The sequence below is a fragment of the Pristiophorus japonicus genome, chromosome 3 (assembly GCF_044704955.1).
Source record: "Pristiophorus japonicus isolate sPriJap1 chromosome 3, sPriJap1.hap1, whole genome shotgun sequence".
NCBI lineage: Eukaryota > Metazoa > Chordata > Chondrichthyes > Pristiophoridae > Pristiophorus > Pristiophorus japonicus.
In genome coordinates, this window is record NC_091979.1 from 221,367,309 (window position 1) to 221,388,569 (window position 21,261).

Sequence of the window (21,261 nt, forward strand, 5' to 3'; positions counted from 1 at the left end):
GCTTTTTTCGTGGGTTCCTGCCGTAATGCTCGAGTGCCGGGCTGATTGCCAGGATCGTGGAGAAGGTAAGTTGTTCTTCCTTTGCAGAGCCTGCAGTGATGGCCCTTCCCTTTAAGGGAGGGAAGGAGCCTTTCAACACGGCAGCACCGCATGGCCCAGTGTGTAGCACTGCTGAACTCACCGCCCTGCCTGCTGCCGATTGCGCTCCAGGAAGGAAGTGGAGTGCTTGATTTAGCGTTTCACTTCCTTCTTGGAGCACAAACGCCGAATTATTTAAAACTTTGAAATGATTGGCGCCTGGTGCTAATTTTTCAAACATTTAAAAGTGTAACGCCCCATAAGATGCAATATCCAATTTCACCTCCACTTACTCTGAGCTGTCCTGGCTGGAATATCTGCAGCAAAGGACTTCAACAAATGTTCTGAAGGGGCGGTTTGCTCCAGATAAAAATCAGCCGTACTCTCACATACCATACATACACCAGGCCCCGATTTGATTAGGAAATACTGGTGGCCCAATCCTTACAAGGCCACCATGACAGAGGGAGCCTGACTGAGGGCAGGGTCTCCCTGCGCTGAGAGAACCGACTTGGTGTATCTCTGATGATATGCCGAGTCAGATGAGGCATAATGGTCTCCAGAAAAGGTGTAAGTGACTTCACTGGGAATCCAAGACAGGGTCTGTGCCTGGATCCCTGAAGATGGTCACTTTAAAAAAACATCTTAGTATTGCACTACCCCATTAAGAGGGCAGAGGTCAGGGTCTCACAAGGGAGCCCTGGATTACTGTGCGCCTGAAGACTAAGAGAAGTGAAAACTGCATCGCAATTAACCAGAGAGAAACAAATGTGAGAGCATAATGAATTAGGATGATTAAAATGTCCCTTATAACTGCCTCGAACGGTGAGGTAAATTCACTGCGTGGACTAAATAGAAGAACTTGCATTTGTATAGCATTTTCCTCCACCTCAGGCTTCACAGCCAATGAAATTCTATTGAAGTGTAGTCACTGTTGTATCGTAGAAAACAAAATGCTGGATCCTACAGACCCTGAAGGCTTGATTCTGGACTGTGCCGAACTCAAGCACTTACAGTGCTGGTCGAAACATAATTGGCCTCAGTGCCCTAGGAAGTGATGAAGGATCCAATTCTTGCTGAAAACTGCACGTGTGGGAGACTCTGAAGTTTCCTGTAGTCAAGTAACAGTCAGTGTCCAGCCTCACACATGTAACAGGCCATGAGTGAGGTACTCAATGGCAACCAGCGCCTGAGGAACCACAACCCAGGTGTCAGAGTCTGTGGGACCACAACCCAGGGGTCAGTGTCTGTGGGACCACAACCCAGGGGTCAGTGCCTTCAGAATGGGAGGAAGTTGTTGGGTGGAGGGGAAACACATTACTTGTTTCTGATGTATGTTTGATGACATATATTCATATGCACTTTTCATTCACACTCTAGTCTCCTGACTGTAATTTGTTACTTGATTTCACACCTCAACTGAATTTTCAAGAATTGCCTCAGGAAGAAAAAAGCTGTTAAAGAACTTAACTGAAAAATATATTGAGACAAAAAAGCATCAAGAAACTTTCAGAAATAAACATGTGATTCAACAGAGTATTTCTAATTAATTTCACGTCAACCCTGGAATGATTGAAATTAATATTCCCCTTTGTTCCTGACTCCAGGATGGGAAGCATCTGTTTTTTCCATTTTACCCAATATTCTTCCATCCTCTCCTGTGCCTCATGCTGGAGCACGATTCACCAGTGCTGATGACCCTCTGGTACCTTGCCAAGTAGCCAGTCCTTCTTCCCGTGTCGCCGAGTATGTGCTGGCAGGCTGAGCACAGCGAATGTGACAGCCAAGCCCGATCCTGCCCTCACCCGATATCCACACACGTGGTTTCCAGTGATAAAGGTTACTTTTGCAGGTGTGAGAACATAGAAAATAGGTGCAGGAGTGGGCCATTCGGCTCTTCGAGCCTGCATCGCCATTCAATAAGATCATGGCTGATCATGCAACTTCAGTACCCCATTCCTGCTTTCTCTCCATACCCCTTGATCCCTTTAGCTGTAAGGGTCACATCTAACTCCCTCTTGAATATATCTGACAAACTGGCATCAACAACTCTCTGCGGTAGAGAATTCCACAGGTTAACAACCCTCTGAGTGAAGAAGTTTCTCCTCATCTCGGTCCCAAATGGCCTACCCCTTATCCTTAGAGTGTGATCCCTGGTTCTGGACTTCCCCAACATCGGGAACATTCTTCCTGCATCTAACTTGTCCAGTCCCATCAGAATTTGATATGTTTCTATGACAACAGCCATGACATCTATATCTTGCTGATTTCTTTCCTGGAATATGATTGTGGAGAAAGATTTTGCTTAATAATGATCAATTAGATAGTAGCAAAGCAAAACTTAAAGCTAGAAATTACTTTTTGCTAATACTTGGGGATGACAAAACATTTTGGGCCCGAAAATGGTCGATACCGATGGTCCACCCATTTCTCGGCGGTATGTCGTTTCACACTGCCGGCATACCGTCGAGATCAAAGGAGGCAAAACTGGTGAAAATTTTTTCGCCGTTATGTCGGCAGTATGTCAGCGGTCTGCATCGGGCGGTAAGCATCTTTCTGTTCGATGGGCGGTGCAGCACGGAACTGCGCATGTGCAAATTTTTTAATTTTTTCTGATTTTTTTTTCACAAGCATTTTACCCGCGATTTTGGGGATCAGTGAGTTGAGGAGGAGAGAGAGAGTGAGAAGGAGCAACAAGATAGTCGAAGTGAGTTTGCAAATAGATAGTAGTGGAAAAACATTGGTAGGAACTAATAATTATTCAGTTTCAACACAAGAACAGATATTTTTTAAGAAGGGAAAATTAATATCCAGAAAAATATTATGCCAATGTTAAAGAAAACATCCAAGTGCAGGAATATCGGGAGAAGGAGGGGAGGTTGAGAGCGCCTGCCTTCGATGAAACGGAGTTACCTGCCCTTCTGGAGCACATCACAGAGAGGTACTCTGACCTCACCATGGGTGGTCGTGGAAAGCCCCTCCCAAAGGAGTACAACTGAATTTGGGATGAGATCGGGAAGGCTGTGTCCTCAAAAAGTACCATGGTATGCACTGGGGAAAGGTGCCGTAAAAGGTGGAATGACCTAGTGAGGGTTGCAAAAGTAAGTAATGATTTTATTTATGCACTCCCCCGCCAATGTGCTATGTACCATGTAAATGTATGTTCAGTGTCACACGGACGATGTTATTTATTGTAAGGTTACGGCGATGTATTTGTGCTTTTCAAACAATGGGAAGAGGATCAACGCAGTGCTTTTTTAATGTGTGTGTGTGCCATGTTAAATGGATTGAAGATTTATACTTTGATTTACTTTCCTTTCTGCAGAGGAAGACATCTGCAATAGCAGCCGATCAGCGTTGCACGGGAGGGTGGCCCCACAACCCAGGAGCTGCTCACAGATATCGAGATTCGTGCCCTGTCCCTGGTTGGGGATAGCAACTGTGCCACCACCAGCATTGGAGCTGACCCATTCACACAAGATGGCAAGTTGAATAACATAGAAACATAGAAAATAGGTGCAGGAGTAGGCCATTCAGCCCTTCTAGCCTGCACCGCCATTCAATGAGTTCATGGCTGAACATGCACTTCAGTACCCGCTTCCTGCTTTCTCGCCATACCCCTTGATCCCCCGAGTAGTAAGGACTTCATCTAACTCCCTTTTGAATATATTTAGTGAATTGGCCTCTACTACTTTCTGTGGTAGAGAATTCCACAGGTTCACCACTCTCTGGGTGAAGAAGTTTCTCCTCATCTCGGTCCTAAATGGCTTACCCCTTATCCTTAGACTGTGACCCCTGGTTCTGGACTTCCCCAACATTGGGAACATTCTTCCTTCATCTAACCTGTCTAAACCCATCAGAATTTTAAACGTTTCTATGAGGTCCCCTCTCATTCTTCTGAACTCCAGTGAATACAAGCCCAGTTGATCCAGTCTTTCTTGATAGGTCAGTCCCACCATCCCGGGAATCAGTCTGGTGAATCTTCGCTGCACTCCCTCAATAGCAAGAATGTCCTTCCTCAAGTTAGGAGACCAAAACTATACACAATACTCCAGGTGTGGCCTCACCAAGGCCCTGTACAACTGCAGCAACACCTCCCTGCCCCTGTACTCAAATCCCCTCGCTATGAAGGCCAACATGCCATTTGCTTTCTTAACTGCCTGCTGTACCTGCATGCCAACCTTCAATGACTGATGTACCATGACACCCAGGTCTCGTTGCACCTCCCCTTTTCCTAATCTGTCACCATTCAGATAATAGTCTGTCTCTCTGTTTTTACCACCAAAGTGGATAACCTCACATTTATCCACATTATACTTCATCTGCCATGCATTTGCCCACTCACCTAACCTATCCAAGTCACTCTGCAGCCTCATAGCATCCTCCTCGCAGCTCACACTGCCACCCAACTTAATGTCATCCGCAAATTTGGAGATACAACATTTAATCCCCTCGTCTAAATCATTAATGTACAATGTAAACAGCTGGGGCCCCAGCACAGAATAAAATACAGTCTGTATTGTGGTCCTATCATGTCATGTAATCTAACTGTAATTGTAATGTTGGCCTGATGTAATGTAATGTAAGTTTATTGCACTGTAATGTTGGCCTCATGTGATGTACTGGAATGTTGGGGGCATGCAACGCAATGCCTATATGTATTCAGTCTGCGATATGTAATGCAGCACTGCAGCAGTGGTGGACATTTAAGTAAGACTGCGATAAGTCACTGTACTATGTACGAATGTAACCCTCACCCCTTCCCTACTGCCAAGCTTTTTAAAATGTTGTTTTGTACTTCCAGACTCCAATGAGTCAGACCCACTGCCCCCACCTCTGGCGTCACTCAGCCCTCTCCTGATGAGGACGAGGAAGAAGAACATGAAGAGCTGCTGATCCAGCAGCCAGTGGAGGTGGAGCTGGTGGTGGAGACAGCTCCATGTAGGACAGCTGGAGCATCCTCCACCACCACGGAGTCTATATTCAGGAAACTCCCCCATGGCTCCTCTGATTCTGCCGGATCAAGCTGTGTGCAGCAAGGCACCCTTCAGTGTTGCAGTGCCTTTGCCGCAGCAATGGAGGTTGGTGCAAGAATGGTTGGTTGCTGTAGGCGTGTACCAGGACATGGTGTGCCTGTCACAGGCCAGTGTCGACATAGGTCAAGAGCTGCTCAAGGCCATGACTACAATAGCCACTAATATCGCGGCTCTATTAGAGCGACAATATGATCGCTGCGATGGAGCGAACCGCCAACGCCATCGAAGCCATGCGGCAATTGACAGGATCGGGACATGGCGCAGAACCCCCCTCCACGTGCCATAGTAGTCAGGTCGACAGCACCTGAGGGTGGGGAGTTGACATCATCTCCCAGCTCTGAAGCCTCACCTTCCACATCGCGAGCTTCTCCTGAGACCCCAGTTATTGCGCCTGCAATGTCTCACTCCCCCTCCCAACGACAGCCATGGCACTTGGGGTGCGGTGCTGGATGCCAGCTTGGTATAAACCCGGGGAGGTCCATGCCTACGGGCACTGGGAAAGGAAAGGGCGGCAGTAAGAAAGGCAGGGGGAGGTTGGGGGAATAGTCCCAAGAGTGGTGTACCACGCGGCTGCGGAGGGGGTAGAGGGCGTGGACGGGGAAAGTAAGGGGTTTGTTACTAAAGTTATAAAATGTTTGATAAAGTTTTGTAAGTTTTGTTAAAGTTTTTATTAAAGTGGTAACAGTTGTTAATTTTTTTTTACAAAGTTTTGAAATAGTCTATTTTTAAAATTTTTGGATAAAGGTTTGAATTGAATTTAGCCACTCTTGTACAGTGTCAATCTTCTGAGGTAACAGTAATGAGGATCCCAAAACGCAGCAAAGCATTCATTTATGAGCTGCTAATGTAAGAACTTTACAGTGGCATAAGCTCCGCTGTGGTGTTTGGGGTGGTGCCATGGGTACATTTGCAGGCTCGTGATCCTCCTGCCCCTCGTTGTCCTCTTCTTCCTCCTCCGGCTCCTGCACTCTCCTCAAGTAGTCCCGCAGTCCCCATGACAATTCCTGTCCCCACATGATTGCTAAATTATGCAACATGCAGCACACCACTGTGAACTTAGCAACCTGCTCAGGGTAGTATTACAGCCTGCCTCCCGAGTGGTCCAAGCATCGAAAGCGCTGCTCTACCACTCCAATTTTAATTATGTTACGTGTGGCTATATGGCTTTTATTGTATTGTTGCTCAGTTTCTGTCGAAGGGTTCTAGAGGGGGGGGGGGGAGGTCAAGGGCCAGGTACCCTTTGTCACTGAGCATCCAGCATTCACCTTGTGGCTCAGACTTCAATAAGTGAGACACAGTGCTCTCCCGCAAGATATGCGCATCATGGATGCTCCCTGGAAAGTTGGCATTTACTGCCATTATGCGCTGTGTTTGGTCGGATACGAGCTGCACGTTGAGGGAGTGAAATCCCTTATGGTTTCGGTACACCGCCTCCTGTAATGGTGCTCACAGGGCAATATGGGTACAGTCAATAGCATCCGGCACCTTGGGGAAACTGGCAATGTGCGCAAATCCCAAAGCCCTGTCACTCTGATCCTCCCTCGTCATTGGGAAGTTTATAAATTCCGTCCGGTGTGCATACAGTGCATGCACCGACAAGTAGCGTACTGAGAAATAGCACTATGTCCCCAACTGATGATTGAAAAGACCCACATGTATAAAAGGAAAGTGCCACAGTCACCTTCATCTCGACAGAGAATGCAGTAATATTGGTGCTACCGGGCTGCAGGTCTGCCTTAATGAACTGACAAATCTCAGTGATTACCTCTTTTCGGAAGCGCAGCCTTCGGACACACTGTCGATCGGTCAGGCCCCAAGTATGAACACTTCTCCCTGAAGATTCTTTGCGGGTCAAGCCTCCTCCTCCTCATTCTGCAACCTCTTCAATGAGCCTTATAATCTGCTCAATAAACTTCCTCACATCTGGTTCCTCCATTAGACAGGTTGTCATCAATATAGGCCGAGATAACACAGGCCCCAATCTTTTTAAATCTCCACAATATTTTTCAATCAAAAAAATAATAAAATGCCTTTCTATCTTAATAATTTACTCGGTAATAGTAAATATACCTTTTCCAATCAAAATCGCACTCTAAAATCACTTTTTACCTCAGAGATATAGAGCTGCTACTTTAGCTGACAGTTCCCGATTTCCAAAATGGCGGCTCCGTGCAATCCGTCCATTCCCGGCCACGCACCATCGCGTAAAATCCCTTTTCCAGAACGGTATGCAGTTCTGGTGGTATGTCAGCGGTATGCGATGAAAATTGCACTTTTTGGGCGGGCTGCAGGCGGTCCTGCACAGCGGACGGTGTGCATGCCGCTCAGCGGTATGTCATTGTGAACATTCCGCCAAGCGGTATGTAGCTGTTTTCTGACCGAAATCGCTCTTTTAGGCGTTACGCCGGCGGTCCGCAGGTGGTATGTCAACCAATTTCGGCCCCTTTAAAGTTTCTGGGGATTGAATTGGCTCACCCCTGAAAACGGGTGTGGGGATCACGGTACATGATTAACCCACGCCCGTTCATTGCGTTGCAGGCAACGTTAAATTTGTGTTGCCTGCCGTGTTAAATGATTGGCTGCATGCAACCAATAATACCAGCGCTGTTCACTGGCTGCACGCATCAGCAGAGGACCCGATATTGCGAGTGGCTAGCGCTAATTAAAGGCAGCCTGTATCTCTTAAATGGGAGGTGCATTGTGTCTGCAAGAAGTGGTGAGAGCTTTTTCAAATGTGAATCTGAGCGGTGAAACTTTGAGCAATGGCTGAACATATGAGAAACCGTTCACCAAGATATTCAGACAATGCACTGGAGGTCTTGGTGCAAGATGAGGAGGAGGAGAGATGTCCTATATAGGTAGGGGGGCAGGAGGCCCTCCAGACAGATGCTCAGGAGGCAGTGGGAAGAATTAGTGGTGAAGATCAATGCCAGGTGTATGGCTCCAATAAAATGGATGCAATCCAGGAAGTTCTTTAACGATCAGACAGGATTGATCAAGGTCAGCAAGTTCATCATCAAATGGCACATTCTACCAACTACACCACTAGCCACAACCACTGCTCAATTCTCATCACCCAGCTACCAACAATCTCTCATCATCATCATAGGCAGTCCCTCGGAATCGAGGAAGACTTGCTTCTACTCCTAAAGTGAGTCCTTTGGTGGCTGAACAGTCCCAATGCGAGAGCCACAGACCGTGTCACAGGTGGGACAGACATTAGTCGGGGGAAGGGGGGTGGGACTGATTTGTCGCATGCTCCTTCCGCTGCCTGCGCCTGACCTCTTCACTCAACGCCTTCCCGGATGCACTTTCTCCACCTAGGGCAGTCTTCGGCTAGGGACTCCCAGGTGTCGGTGGTGGTGTCGCACTTTATCAGGGAGGCTTTGAGGGTGTCCTTGTAACGTTTCCGCTGCCCACCTTTGGCTCGTTTGCCGTGAAGGAGCTGCGCATAGAGCAATTGCTTAGGGAGCCTCGTGTCTGGCATGTGAACTACGTGGCCTGCCCAGTGAAGCTGATCGAGTGTGGTCAGTGCTTGTTGTTACCACTGGGGATGTTAGCCTGGGCGAGTACACTGATGTTGGTGCGCCTGTCCTCCCAGGGGATTGCAGGATCTTGCGGAGACATCGTTAGTGATATTTCTCCAGCGACTTGAGGTGCCTTCTGTACATTGTCCATGCCTCTGATCCAATCCATCGGATTGGAAAGCGGCTAATATAACGCCTCTGTTTAAAAAAGGGGACAGACAAAAGGCAGGTAACTATAGGCCGGTTAGTTTAACATCTGTAGTGGGGAAAATGCTTGAAACTATCATTAAGGAAGAAATAGCGGGACATCTAGATAGGAATAGTGCAATCAAGCAGACGCAACATGGATTCATGAAGGGGAAATCATGTTTAACTAATTTACTGGAATTCTTTGAGGATATAACGAGCATGGTGGATAGAGGTGTACCGATGGATGCAGTGTATTTAGAGTTCCAAAAGGCATTCAATAAGGTGCCACACAAAAGGTTACTGCAGAAGATAAAGGTACGCGGAGTCAGAGGAAATGTATTAGCATGGATAGAGAATTGGCTGGCTAACAGAAAGCAGAGAGTCAGGATAAATGGGTCCTTTTAGGGTTGGAAATCAGTGGTTAGTGGTGTGCCACAGGGATCGGTGCTGGGACCACAACTGTTTACAATATACATAGATGACCTGGAAGAGGGGACAGAGTGTAGTGTAACAAGATTTGCAGATGACACAAAGATTAGTGGGAAAGCGGGTTGTGTAGAGGACACAGAGAGGCTGCAAAGAGATTTGGATAGGTTAAGCGAATGGGCTAAGATTTGGCAGATGGAATAGAATGTCGGAAAATGTGAGGTCATCCACCTTGGGGGAAAAAAAAAGTGAAAGGGAATATTATTTGAATGGGGAGAAATTACAACATGCTGCAGTGCAGAGGGACCTGGGGGTCCTTGTGCATGAAACTCTTTTGAGTTTACCTGAAAATAACATAAACATTAAACCGTGCCACCCGCCTGGGTGACACAGCTGACATTTTCAAGGCCCCCTTTTTTTTTTTCCTTTTTTTTTTGGTTTTTTTTTTGGGGCGCTAAAATCAAATTTTTTCCAGTGCCCCCTATAAAAGGGGAGGGGGACACTAAAAGCACCGGCAATTAAAACAAATTAAACTTTAAAACTTAAAATCAAATTAAAATTTGGTTGCCGGGCGTGATGATGCACTCCAGTCCCTCCGGTGCCCACCTCTCGTGGAAGGCCGCGAGCGTACCGGTGGACACCGCGTGCTCCATCTCCAAGGACACCCTGGACCGGATGTAAGAGCGGAAGAGAGGCAGGCAGTCAGGTTGAACGACCCCCTCGACCGCCCGCTGCCTGGAACTGCTGATGACACCCTTGGCCGTGCCCAGGAGCAGTCCTACGAGGAGGCCTTCGGACCTACCCGCTCCCCTCCGCACAGGGTGCCCAAAGATCAGGAGAGTGGGACTGAAGTGCAGCCAGAATTTCAGGAGCAGCCCCTTCAAATAATAAAACAGGGGCTGCAACCTTGTGCATTCCATAAAAACATGGAACACGGACTCTTCCAGACCGCAGAAATTGCAGGCGGCCTGGGAGTCCGTGAACCGGCTTAAAAATTTATTGCACGGCACTGCTCCGTGCACCACCCTCCAGGCCAAGTCCCCGATGAATAGTGGGAGGACCCCTGCGTAGAGTGCCCTCCATCGGGGACCCCCGCCTCCTCCGGACGGCAAGATGGTACGCCATGGCGTGTCCGGAAGGCCGGCGAGGATGGCAAAGTTAAGGGTGTGCAGGAGCAGCCCGTACAGGAAACCCCTCCGCGCGGAACTGAAAGGCACGGAGGGGATTTCCCCGAGGCGGCTCAAGTTGTGAGGCGCCGGCCCCCGAGGGAGGTTCCGGGGTTTGGCGCCGATGAGGAATTCCGTCCGGACGGGGGTCAGTTCGGACGGGATCTCCCCACGTACTTGAGCCTCCTCGATGCACCTAATGGAGTCAGGGCCCAGAGCTGTTTTTAGTGACTCGATGGCATCGGCCGCGTGGCGGACGTTGGCAGAATCCTTGTGCATGAATCCCAAAAAAAAGTTAGTTTGCAGGTGCAGCAGGTAATTAGGATGGAATGTTGGCCTTCATTGCGAGAAGGATAGAGTACAAAAGCAGGGAGTCCTGCTGCAACTGTACAGGGTATTGGTGAGGGCGCACCTGGAGTACTGCGTCCAGTTTTGGTCACCTTACTTAAGGAAGGATATACTAGCTTTGGAGGGGGTACAGAGACGATTCACTAGGCTGATTCCGGAGATGAGGGGGTTACCTTATGATGATAGATTGAGTAGATTGGGTCTTTACTCGTTGGAGTTCAGAAGGATGAGGGGTGATTTTATAGAAACATTTAAAATAATGAAAGGGACAGACAAGATGGAGGCAGAGAGGTTGTTTCCACTGATCGGGGAGACTGGAACTAGAGGGCACAGCCTCAAAATACGGGGGAGCCAATTTAAAACCGAGTTGAGAGGAATTTCTTCTCCCAGAGGATTGTGAATCTGTGGAATTCTCTGCCCAAGGAAGCAGTTGAGGCTAGCTCATTGAATGTATTCAAGTCATAGATAGATAGATTTTTAACCAATAAGGGAATTAAGGGTTATGGGGAGCGGGTGGGTAAGTGGAGCTGAGTCCACGGCCAGATCAGCCATGATCGTGTTGAATGGCGGAACAGGCTCGAGGGGCTAGATGGCCTACTCCTGTTCCTAATTCTTATGTTCTTATGTTGGATAAATGTGAGGTTATCCACTTTAGGGGCAAAAACACGAAGGCATAATATTATCTGAATGGCTGCAGATTAGGAAAAGGGGAGGTACAACGAGACCTGGGTGTTATGGTACATCAGTCATTGAAAGTTGGCAGTGAAGGCGGAAAATGGTATGTTGGCCTTCATAGCTAGGGGTTTTGAGTATAAGAGCAGGGAGTTGTACAGGGCCTTGGTGAGGCCGCACCTGCAACATTGTGTTCGGTTTTGGTCTCATAACCTGAGAAAGGACGTTCTTGCTATTGAGGTAGTGCAGCGAAGGTTCACCAGACTGATTCCCGGGATGGCTGGACTGACATATGAGGAGAGACTGGATCGACTAGGCCTTTATTCACTGGCGTTTAGAAGGATGTGAGGGGATCTCATAGAAACATATAAAATTCTGACGGGACTGGACAGGTTAGATGCAGGAAGAATGTTCCCGATGTTGGGGAAGTCCAGAAGTAGGGGACACAGTCTAAGGATAAGGGGTAAGCCGTTTAGGACTGAGATGAGGAGAAACTTCTTCACTCAGAGTTGTTAGCCTGTGGAATTCCCTACCGTAGAGAGTTGTTGATTCCAGTTCATTGGATATATTGAAGAGGGAGTTAGATATGGCCCTTACAGCTAAAGGGATCAAGGGGTATGGAGAGAAAGCAGGAAAGGGGTACTGAGGTGAATAATCAGCCATGATCTTATTGAATGGTGGTGCAGGCTCGAAGGGCCGAATGGCCTACTCCTGCAGTTATTTTCTATGTTTCTATGCTTCACGACATGCAAGCTGTGATCCTGACTAATGGATCCACCGCATACCCAATCCACGTGCGGACTGGGGGTAAAGCAAAGCACCAACGCTCTTCTTGATCTTCCTTGCTGCAATGCTCCATCTCACCCTCAGTAAGCTCCCCACTGGAGTGGAGCTAATCTACAGAACAAAATGGGAATCTGTTCAACCTCCGCTGCCTCCAGGCCAAGGTCATCCCATCCTCTGTCATTGAGTTACAGTAAGCAGACGACGCTTGTGTCTGCACACACGCGGAGGCCGAACTCCAAGCCATCGTCAACACCTTCACCGAAGCGTACGAGAGCATGGGCCTTATACTAAACATCCGTACGACAAAGGTCCTCTACCAACCTGCCCCCGCCACATAACACTGCCCCCCGATTATCAAAACCCACAACGAGGCTTTGGACAACATGGACCATTTTCCATACCTTGGGAGCTTATTGTCAACAAGGACAGACATTGACGACGAGGTCCAACACTGCCTTCAGTGTGCCAGTGCAGCCATCGGTTGCCTGAGGAAGTGTGCTTTTGAAGACCAGGACCTCAAACCCGGCACCAAGCTCATGGTCTACAGAGCAGTAGTGATGCCCTCCATCCTAAATGGTTTAGAGACATGGACCATGTATAGTAGGCACCTAAAAACACCGGCGAAGTGCCACCAATGCTGCCTCCGCAAGATCCTGCAAGTCCACTGGCAGGTTAGGTGCACCAACGTAAGTGTTCTCGCTCAGGCCAACATCCCCAGCATCGAAGCACGGACCACGCTCGATCAGCTCTGGTGGACGGGCCACATCGTCCGCATGCCCAATACGAGACTCCCAAAAGAAGCGCTCTACTCGGAGCTCCAACACGGCAAGCGAGCCCCAGATGGAATGAGGAAACACTTCAAGGATACCCTCAAAACCTCCTTGAAAAAGTGAAACATCCCCACCGACATCTGGGAATCCCTGGCCCAAAACCGCACAAAGTGCAGGAAAGGCATCCGGGAAGGCGCCGAACTCCTCAAATCTCTTCGCTGGGAGCAAGCTGAAGCCAAGCATAGACAGCGGATCGAGCACACGGCAACCCAATACCCCACCCACCGTTCAATCAATCACTGTCTGCCCCACCTGTGTCAGAGATTGTAGGTCCCGCTTTGGACTTATCAGTCACCTGAGAACTCATTTTTATTGTGGAAGCAAGTCATCCTCGACTCCAAGGGACTGCCTAAGAAGAAGAAGAGATGGCGGGGTTGAAATTCATGTCCACAAGAAAGCTAGCGCATCTCCTGACTTTTTGGGGCCATCATCGCCAAAACTTTTTTGGTGGGCACCCGATCGAAATTCACCAAAAACACCTAAAAAATGGGTTCCTGCACTAACGAGCGGCTGCACTCTACTTTGCAGTGGTGTGGGTGTCTTGAGTGAAGCGGGATCACCATGGAGAAATTCAGCAGCTTAGTAATGTGGATCTAATGAGCCAGGTGCTCCCTGGCCTTCTTAAAGGACAGAGTTTGCAGCTAGGCACTGAGGAGGGAAGGAGTTTACTTTCAGGGTGGCTATGCTAGAGGAGCAAGGAGGGCAAGCTACTTTACCGATGACGAGCTGGAGACCTTTATGCAAGGTGTCGAGGGCAGGAGGAGACTGCTGTATCCCGACGTGGGGAGACCAATTCGGGAGGTATTAAGCAATGCATGGAGAAAGATTGCAGGGGAGGTCTCAGGCACCTCCATTCATGAGAGGACTCCCATGCAGTGCAGGAAACGATTCAATGATATCATCTGTCTTATGAAAGTGCATACCTCTTCCACCAACTGCTGACCTTGCATCTGTGAGCCTCTCCTTCAACATTCTCTTAATTCCCATCCTCACTGTTTAGTCACTGAAGCAGCATTTCATTGTTCACGCCTCTCTCTCTATAAATATGTGTGTGTGTTCTCGCAATGGAGGCTCCCTTTCATCTCACACTTAAAGCTGCATGTAAGGGACAACATTTGTGCACTCAATTCTGATGCATCATCACAGTGCTACTCACCAACCATTCTTTGTTTTGCAGGCCAAACTGGCTCACAATAGAGTCGAGCAAAGCGGGGGTTGGCGAGGCAGTCATCAATGTCCTCACGCCTTTGGAGGAGAGGGTCGAGGCGGACATGGTGCCTTCCCTGTGGGCCAGGGTACTGCTGACGCTGATGTGGGTAAGTGAAGGCCCACCTTTAATGCGCTCTCACCTTGAATGCGCCAGCGCCTGCTGCTCTTTTCCTTCTGGAAGTCTGCAAGTTGCAGCCTCCATGCATTCATCCCCCACTTCCAACACATGGCAGCCCTTCTCCCATTTATGCTTGCAAAAAAGGAACGGCAATAATCATGGGCGATTTTAATCTTGTAAGGGGAATAGATTGGCGTTTCTGCGGCTGCAACCGAGACTCCAGGATGGTATGTTGCCTCCCTGGTGCAAGGGTCAAGGATGTCTCGGAGCGGCTGCAGGGCATTCTGGAGGGGGAGGGTAAACAGCCAGCTGTCATGGTGCATATAGGTTAAAAAACAGGATGAGGTCCTACAAGCTGAATTTAGGGAGCTAGGAGTTAAATTAAAAAGTAGGACCTCAAAAAGGTAGTAATCGCAGGATTGCTACCAGTGCCACGTGCTAGTCAGAGTAGGAATAGCAGGATAGTTAAGATGAATAGGTGGCTTGAGGAATGGTGCAAGGGAGAGGGCTTCAAATTCCTGGAACATCGGAACCGGTTCTGGGGGAGATGGGACCAGTACAAACTGGACGGTCTGTACCTGGCCAGGACCGGAACCGATGTCCTGGGCGGAGTGTTTGCTAGTGCTGCTGGGGAGGGTTTAAACTAATATGGTAGGGGGATGGGAATCTATGCAGGGAGGCAGAGGGAAGTAAAAAGGCGGCAGAAGCAAAAGGTAGGAAGGAGAAAAGCGAGAGTGGAGGGCAGAGAAATCAAGTGCAAAAATCAAAAAGGGCCACTTTACAACATAATTCTAACAGGACAAAGTGTGCTAAAAAAAAAAACAAGCCTGAAGGCTCTGCGTCTCAATGCGAAGAGCATTCGTAATAAGGTGGATGAATTAACTGCGCAGATCGCTGTTAATGAATATAATTGGGTTTTGGAGACATGGCTCCAGGGTGACCAAGCTGGGAACTCAACATCTAGGGGTATTCAATATTCAGGAAGGAAAGACAGAAAGGAAAAGGAGGTGGGGTAGCGTTACTGGTTAAAGAGAAGATTAATGCAATAGTAAGGAAGGACATTAGCTTGGATGATGTGGAATCTGTATGGGTAGAGCTGCGAAACACCAAAGGGCAGAAAACGTTAGTGGGAGTTGTGTACAGACTACCAAACAATAGTAGTGAGGTTGGGGATGGCATCAAACAGGAAATTAGGGATGCGTGCAATAAAGGTACAGCAGTTATCATGGGTGACTTTAATCTACATATAGATTGGGCTAACCAAACTGGTAGCAATACTGTGAAGGAGGATTTCCTGGAGTGTATAAGGGATGGTTTTCTAGACCAATATGTCGAGGAATCAATTAGAGAGCAGGCCATCCTAGACTGGGTCTTGTGTAATGAGAGAGGATTAATTAGCAATCTTGTCGTGCGAGGCCCCTTGGGGAAGAGTGACCATAATATGGTCGAATTCTTCATTAAGATGGAGAGTGACACAGTTAATTCAAAGACTAGGGTCCTGAACTTAAGGAAAGGTAACTTCGATGATATGAGACGTGAATTGGCTAGGATAAACTGGCGAATGATAGTTAAAGGGTTGACGGTAGATAGGCAATGGCAGACATTTAAAGATCACATGGGTGAACTACAACAATTGTACATCCTTGTCTGGCGTAATAATAAAACGGGGAAGGCGGCTCAACCGTGGCTAACAAGGAAAATTAGGGATAGTGTTAAATCCAAGGAAGAGGCATATAAATTGGCCAGAAAAAGCAGCAAACCTGAGGACTGGGAGAAATTTAGAATTCAGCAAAGGAGGACTAAGGGTTTAATTAGGAGGAGGAAAATAAAATATGAGAGTAAACTTGCAGGGAACATAAAAACTGACTGCAAAAACTTCTATAGATATGTGAAGAGAAAAAAAATTAGTGAAAAATTGCAGTCAGAATCAGGTGTATTCATAATGGGGAACAAGGAAATGGAAGACTAATTGAACAAATACTTTGGTTCTGTCTTCATTAAGGGAGACACAAATAACCTCCCGAAAATACTAGGGGACCGAGGGTCTAGCGAGAAGGAGGAACTGAGGGAACTCCTTATTAGTCAGAAAATAGTGTTAAGGAAATTGATACGATTGAAGGCCGATAAATCCCCAGGGCCTGATAGTCTGCATCGCAGAGTACTTAAGGAAGTGGCCCTAGAAATAGCAGATGCATTGATGGTCATTTTCCAACATTCCATGGACTCTGGATCAGTTCCTATGGATTGGAGGGTAGCTAATGTAACCCCACTTTTTAAAAAAGGAGGGAGAGAGAAAAAAGGGAACTGCAAACGGGTTAGCCTGACATGGGTAGTGGGGAAAATGCTGGAATCAATAAGAGATGTAATAGCAGAGCATTTGGAAAACAGTGACAGGATCGGTCCAAGTCAGCATGGATTTATGAAAGGGAAATCAAGCTTGATAAATCTTCCAGTTATATCCTCAAAAAATTCTAGTGGAGTGGATAAGGGAGAACCAATGGATGTGTGCCTTTCAAAAGGCTTTTGACAAGGTCCCACACAAGAGATTAGTGTGCAAAATTAAGGCACATGGGATTGGGGGTAATATATTGACGTGGATAGAGAACTGGTTGGCAGACAGGAAGCAAAGAGTGGGAATAAATGGGTCCTTTTCAGAATGGCAGGCAGTGACTAGTGGGGTAACGCAAGGTTCAGTGCTGGGACCCCAGCTATTTACAATATATATTAATGATTTAGACATTAATTGAAGGAATTGAATGTAATATCTCCAAGTTTGCAGATGATACTAAGCTGGGTGGCAGTGTGAGCTGTGAGGAGGATGCTAAGAGGCTGCAGGGGGACTTGGACAGTTTAGGTGAGTGGGCAAATGCATGGCGGATGCAGTATAATGTGGATAAGTGTGAGGTTATCCACTTTGGTGGCAAAAACAGGAAGGCAGATTATCTGAATGCTGACAGATTAGTAAAAGGGGAGGTGCAACGAGACCTGGATGTCATGGTACATCAGTCATTGAAAGTAGGCATGCAGATATAGCAGGCAGTTAAGAAAGCAAAGGGAATGTTGGCCTTCATAGCGAGAGGATTTGAATATAGGAGCAGGGAGGTCTTGCTGCAGTTGTACAGGGCCTTGGTGAGACCACACCTTGAATATTGTGTGCAGTTTTGGTCTCGTAATCTGAGGAAGGACATTCTTGCTATTGGGGGAGTGCAGCGAAGGTTCACCAGACCGATTCCCGGGATGGCAGGACTGACATATGAAGAAAGACTGGATCGACTAGGCTTATATTCACTGGAATTTAGAAGAACGAGAGAGGATCTCATAGAAGCATATAAAATTCTGACGGGATTGGACAGGTTAGATGCAGGAAGAATGTTCCCGATGTTGGGAAAGTCCAGAACCAGGGGTCACAGTCTAAGGATAAGGGGTAAGCCATCTAGGGCCGAGATGAGGAGAAACTTTTTCACCCAGAGAATTGTGAAACTGTGGAATTCTCCACCACAAAGTTGTTGAGTCCAGTTCGTTGGATATATTCAAAAGGGAGTTAGATGTGGCCCTTACGGCTAAAGGGATCAAGGGGTATGGAGAGAAGGCGGGAGTGGGGTACTGAATTTGCATGATCAGCCATGATCATATTGAATGGTGGTGCAGGCTCAAAAGGGCCGAATGGCATGCGCCAGCACCTATTTTCTATGTTTCTATGTTTCATATTGATTGGACAAAGCAAATTGGCCAGGGTAGCCTTGAGGAAAAGTTCAGAGAGTGTATCCAGGATAATTTTGTTGAACAGTACGTTGCGGAACCAACCACGGAGCAGGCTATCTTAGATCTGGTACTGTGTAATGAGACAGGATTAATGAATGATCTCCAAGTAAAGGATCCTCTAGAAATGAGTGACCATAACATGATTGAATTTCAAATTTAATTGGAGGGTGAAAAAGTTGGATCTTTAACTAAGCTTAAATAAAGGAGAGTACAAAGGTATGAGGGCAGAGTTGGCTAAAGTGGACTGGGAAAATAGATTAAAGAGTGGAATTGTTGATGAGCAGTGGCAGACATTTAATGATATATTTCATAACTCTCAACAAAAATGTATCGCAAGCAGAAGGAAAAGTTATTAAAGAAGGGATAACCATCCATGGCTAACTAAGGAAATCAGAGATTATATCAAATTGAAAACAAGAGCATACAATGTGGCCAAGACTAGTGGAGGCCAGCAAAGAACGACTAAAAAATTTATAAAAAGAGAGGGAAGATAATGAAAGTAAATTAGCACGAAATATAAAAACAGATAGCAAGAGTTTCTACAGGTACATAAAAAAGAAAAAAGAGTGGCTAAAGTAAATGTTGGTCCCCTAGAGGATGGGACTGGGGAATTAATAATGGGGATCAGGGAAATGGCAGAGACTTTGAACAAATATTTTGTATCAGTCTTCATGGTAGAAGACACTAATGGTACCCCAATAGGGGATAATCAAGGGGCTATAGGGAAGGAGGAACTTAACACAATCACTAAAGTAGTTGTACTCGGTAAAATAATAGAACTAAAGGTGGACAAGTCCCCTGGACCTGATGGCTTGCATCCTAAGGTCCTAAAAGAAGTGGCTGCAGAGATAGTGGATGCATTGGTTATAATCTACCAAAATTCCCTGGATTCTGAGGAGGTCCCAGTGGATTAGAAAACCACAAATGTAACACCCCTATTTAAAAAAGGAGTCAGATAGAAAGCAGGAAATTATAGGCCAGTTAGCCTAACATCTGTCGTTGGGAAAATGCTGGAGTCCATTATTAAGGAGGCAGTTGCGGGACATTTGGAAAAGCATGATTCAATCAAGCAGAGTCAGCATGGTTTTATGAAGGGGAAATCATGTTTGACAAATTTGCTGGAGCTCTTTGAGGATGTAACGAGCAGGGTGGATAAGGGGGAACCAGTGGATGTGGTGTATTTCGATTTCCAGAAGGCATTCGATAACATAAAAACATAGAAAATAGGTGCAGGAGTAGGCCATTCGGCCCTTCAAGCCTGCACCACCATTCAATAAGATCATGGCTGATCATGCAACTTCAGTACCCCATTCCTGCTTTCTCTCCATACCCCTTGATCCCTTTAACCGAAAAGGCCACATCTAACTCCCTTTTGAATATATCTAACGAACTGGCCTCAACAACTTTCTGTGGTAGAGAATTCCACAGGTTCACAATTCTCTGAGTGAAGAAGTTTCTCCTCATCTCGGTCCTAAATGGCTTACCCCTTATCCTTAGACTGTGACCCCTGGTTCTGGACTTGCCCAACATTGGGAACATTCTTCCTGCATCTAACCTGTCCAATCCCGTCAGAAATTTTTATGTTTCTGTGAGATCCCCTCTCATTCTTCTAAATTCCAGTGAATATAAGCCTAGTCGATCCAGTCTTTCTTCATATGTCAAGTCCTGCCATTCTGAAAAGGACCTGTTTATTCCTACTCTTTGCTTCCTGTCTGCCAACCAGTTCTCTATCCACCTCAATACATTACCCCAGTACCATGTGCTTTAATTTTGCACACTAATCTCTTGTGTGGGACCTTGTCAAAAGCCTTTTGAAAGTCCAAATACACCACATCCACTGGTTCTCCCTTGTCCACTCTACTAGTTAAATTCTCAAAAAATTCTAGAAGATTTGTCAAGCATGATTTCCCTTTCATAAATCCATGCTGACTTGGACTGATCCTGTCACTGCTTTTGAAATGCGCTATTACATCTTTAATTGATTCCAACATTTTCCCCACTACCGATGTCAGGCTAACCAGTCTATAATTCCCTGTTTTCTCTCTCCCTCCTTTTTTAAAAAAGTGGGGTTACATTAGCTACCCTCCAATCCATAGGAACTGATCGAGAGTCTATAGAATGTTGTAAAATGACCACCAATGCATCCACTATTCTACAGCCACTTCCTTAACGGCCACATAAAAGGTTACTGCACAAGATAAAAGTTCACGGGTTGGGGGTAATATATTAGCATGGATAGAGGATTAGCTAACTAACAGAATTCTCTACCACAGAAAGTTGTTGAGGCCAATTCACTAAATATATTCAAAAAGGAGTTAGATGTAGTCCTTACTACTAGGGGGATCAAGGGATATGGCGAGAAAGCAGGAATGGGGTACTGAAGTTGCATGTTCAGCCATGAACTCATTGAATGGCGGTGCAGGCTCGAAGGGCCGAATGGCCTACTCCTGCACCTATTTTCTATGTTTCTATGTAAGAGAGAGAGTTGGGATAAACAGGTCATTTTCCGCTTGGCAAACAGTGACTAGTGGGGTGCCGCAGGGATCAGTGCTGAGGCCTGAACTAATTGCAATCTATATTAATGACTTGGATGAAGGGACCGAGTGTGTGCAGCCAGGTTTGCTGATGGTTCAAAGATGGGTGGGAAAGCAAATTGTGAGGAGGACACAAAAAATCTGCAAAGGGATATAGACAGGCTAAGTGAATGGGCAAAAAATTGGCAGAGGGAGTTTAATGTGCGAAAATGTGAGGTTATCCACTTTGGCAGAAAAAAATAGAAAAGCAAATTATAATTTAAATGGAGAAAAATTGCAAAGTGCTGCAGTACAGAGGGACCTGGGGGTCCTTGTGCATGAAACACCAAAAGTTAGAATGTAGGTACAGCAAGTAATCAGGGAGGCAATTGGAATGTTGGCCTTTATTGCAAGGGGGTTAAGTATACAAGCAGGAAAATCCTGCTACAATTATACAGGGTATTGGTGAGGCCACACCTGGAGTACTGTGTGCAGTTTTGGTCTCTGTATTTAAGGATATACTTGCATTAGAGGCTGTTCAGAGAAGGTTCACTAGGTTGATTCCAGAGATGTGGGGGTTGACTTATGAAGATAGGTTGAG

The 21,261-nt window shown here is 46.7% G+C and overlaps 1 protein-coding gene across 1 annotated transcript in view; it reads right to left on the reverse strand.

The window, feature by feature from the left end:
* hk1 (hexokinase 1) overlaps positions 1 to 21,261 on the reverse strand; it is a 154,093-nt gene that overhangs the window by 9,007 nt on the left and 123,825 nt on the right. The window lies entirely within an intron of this gene.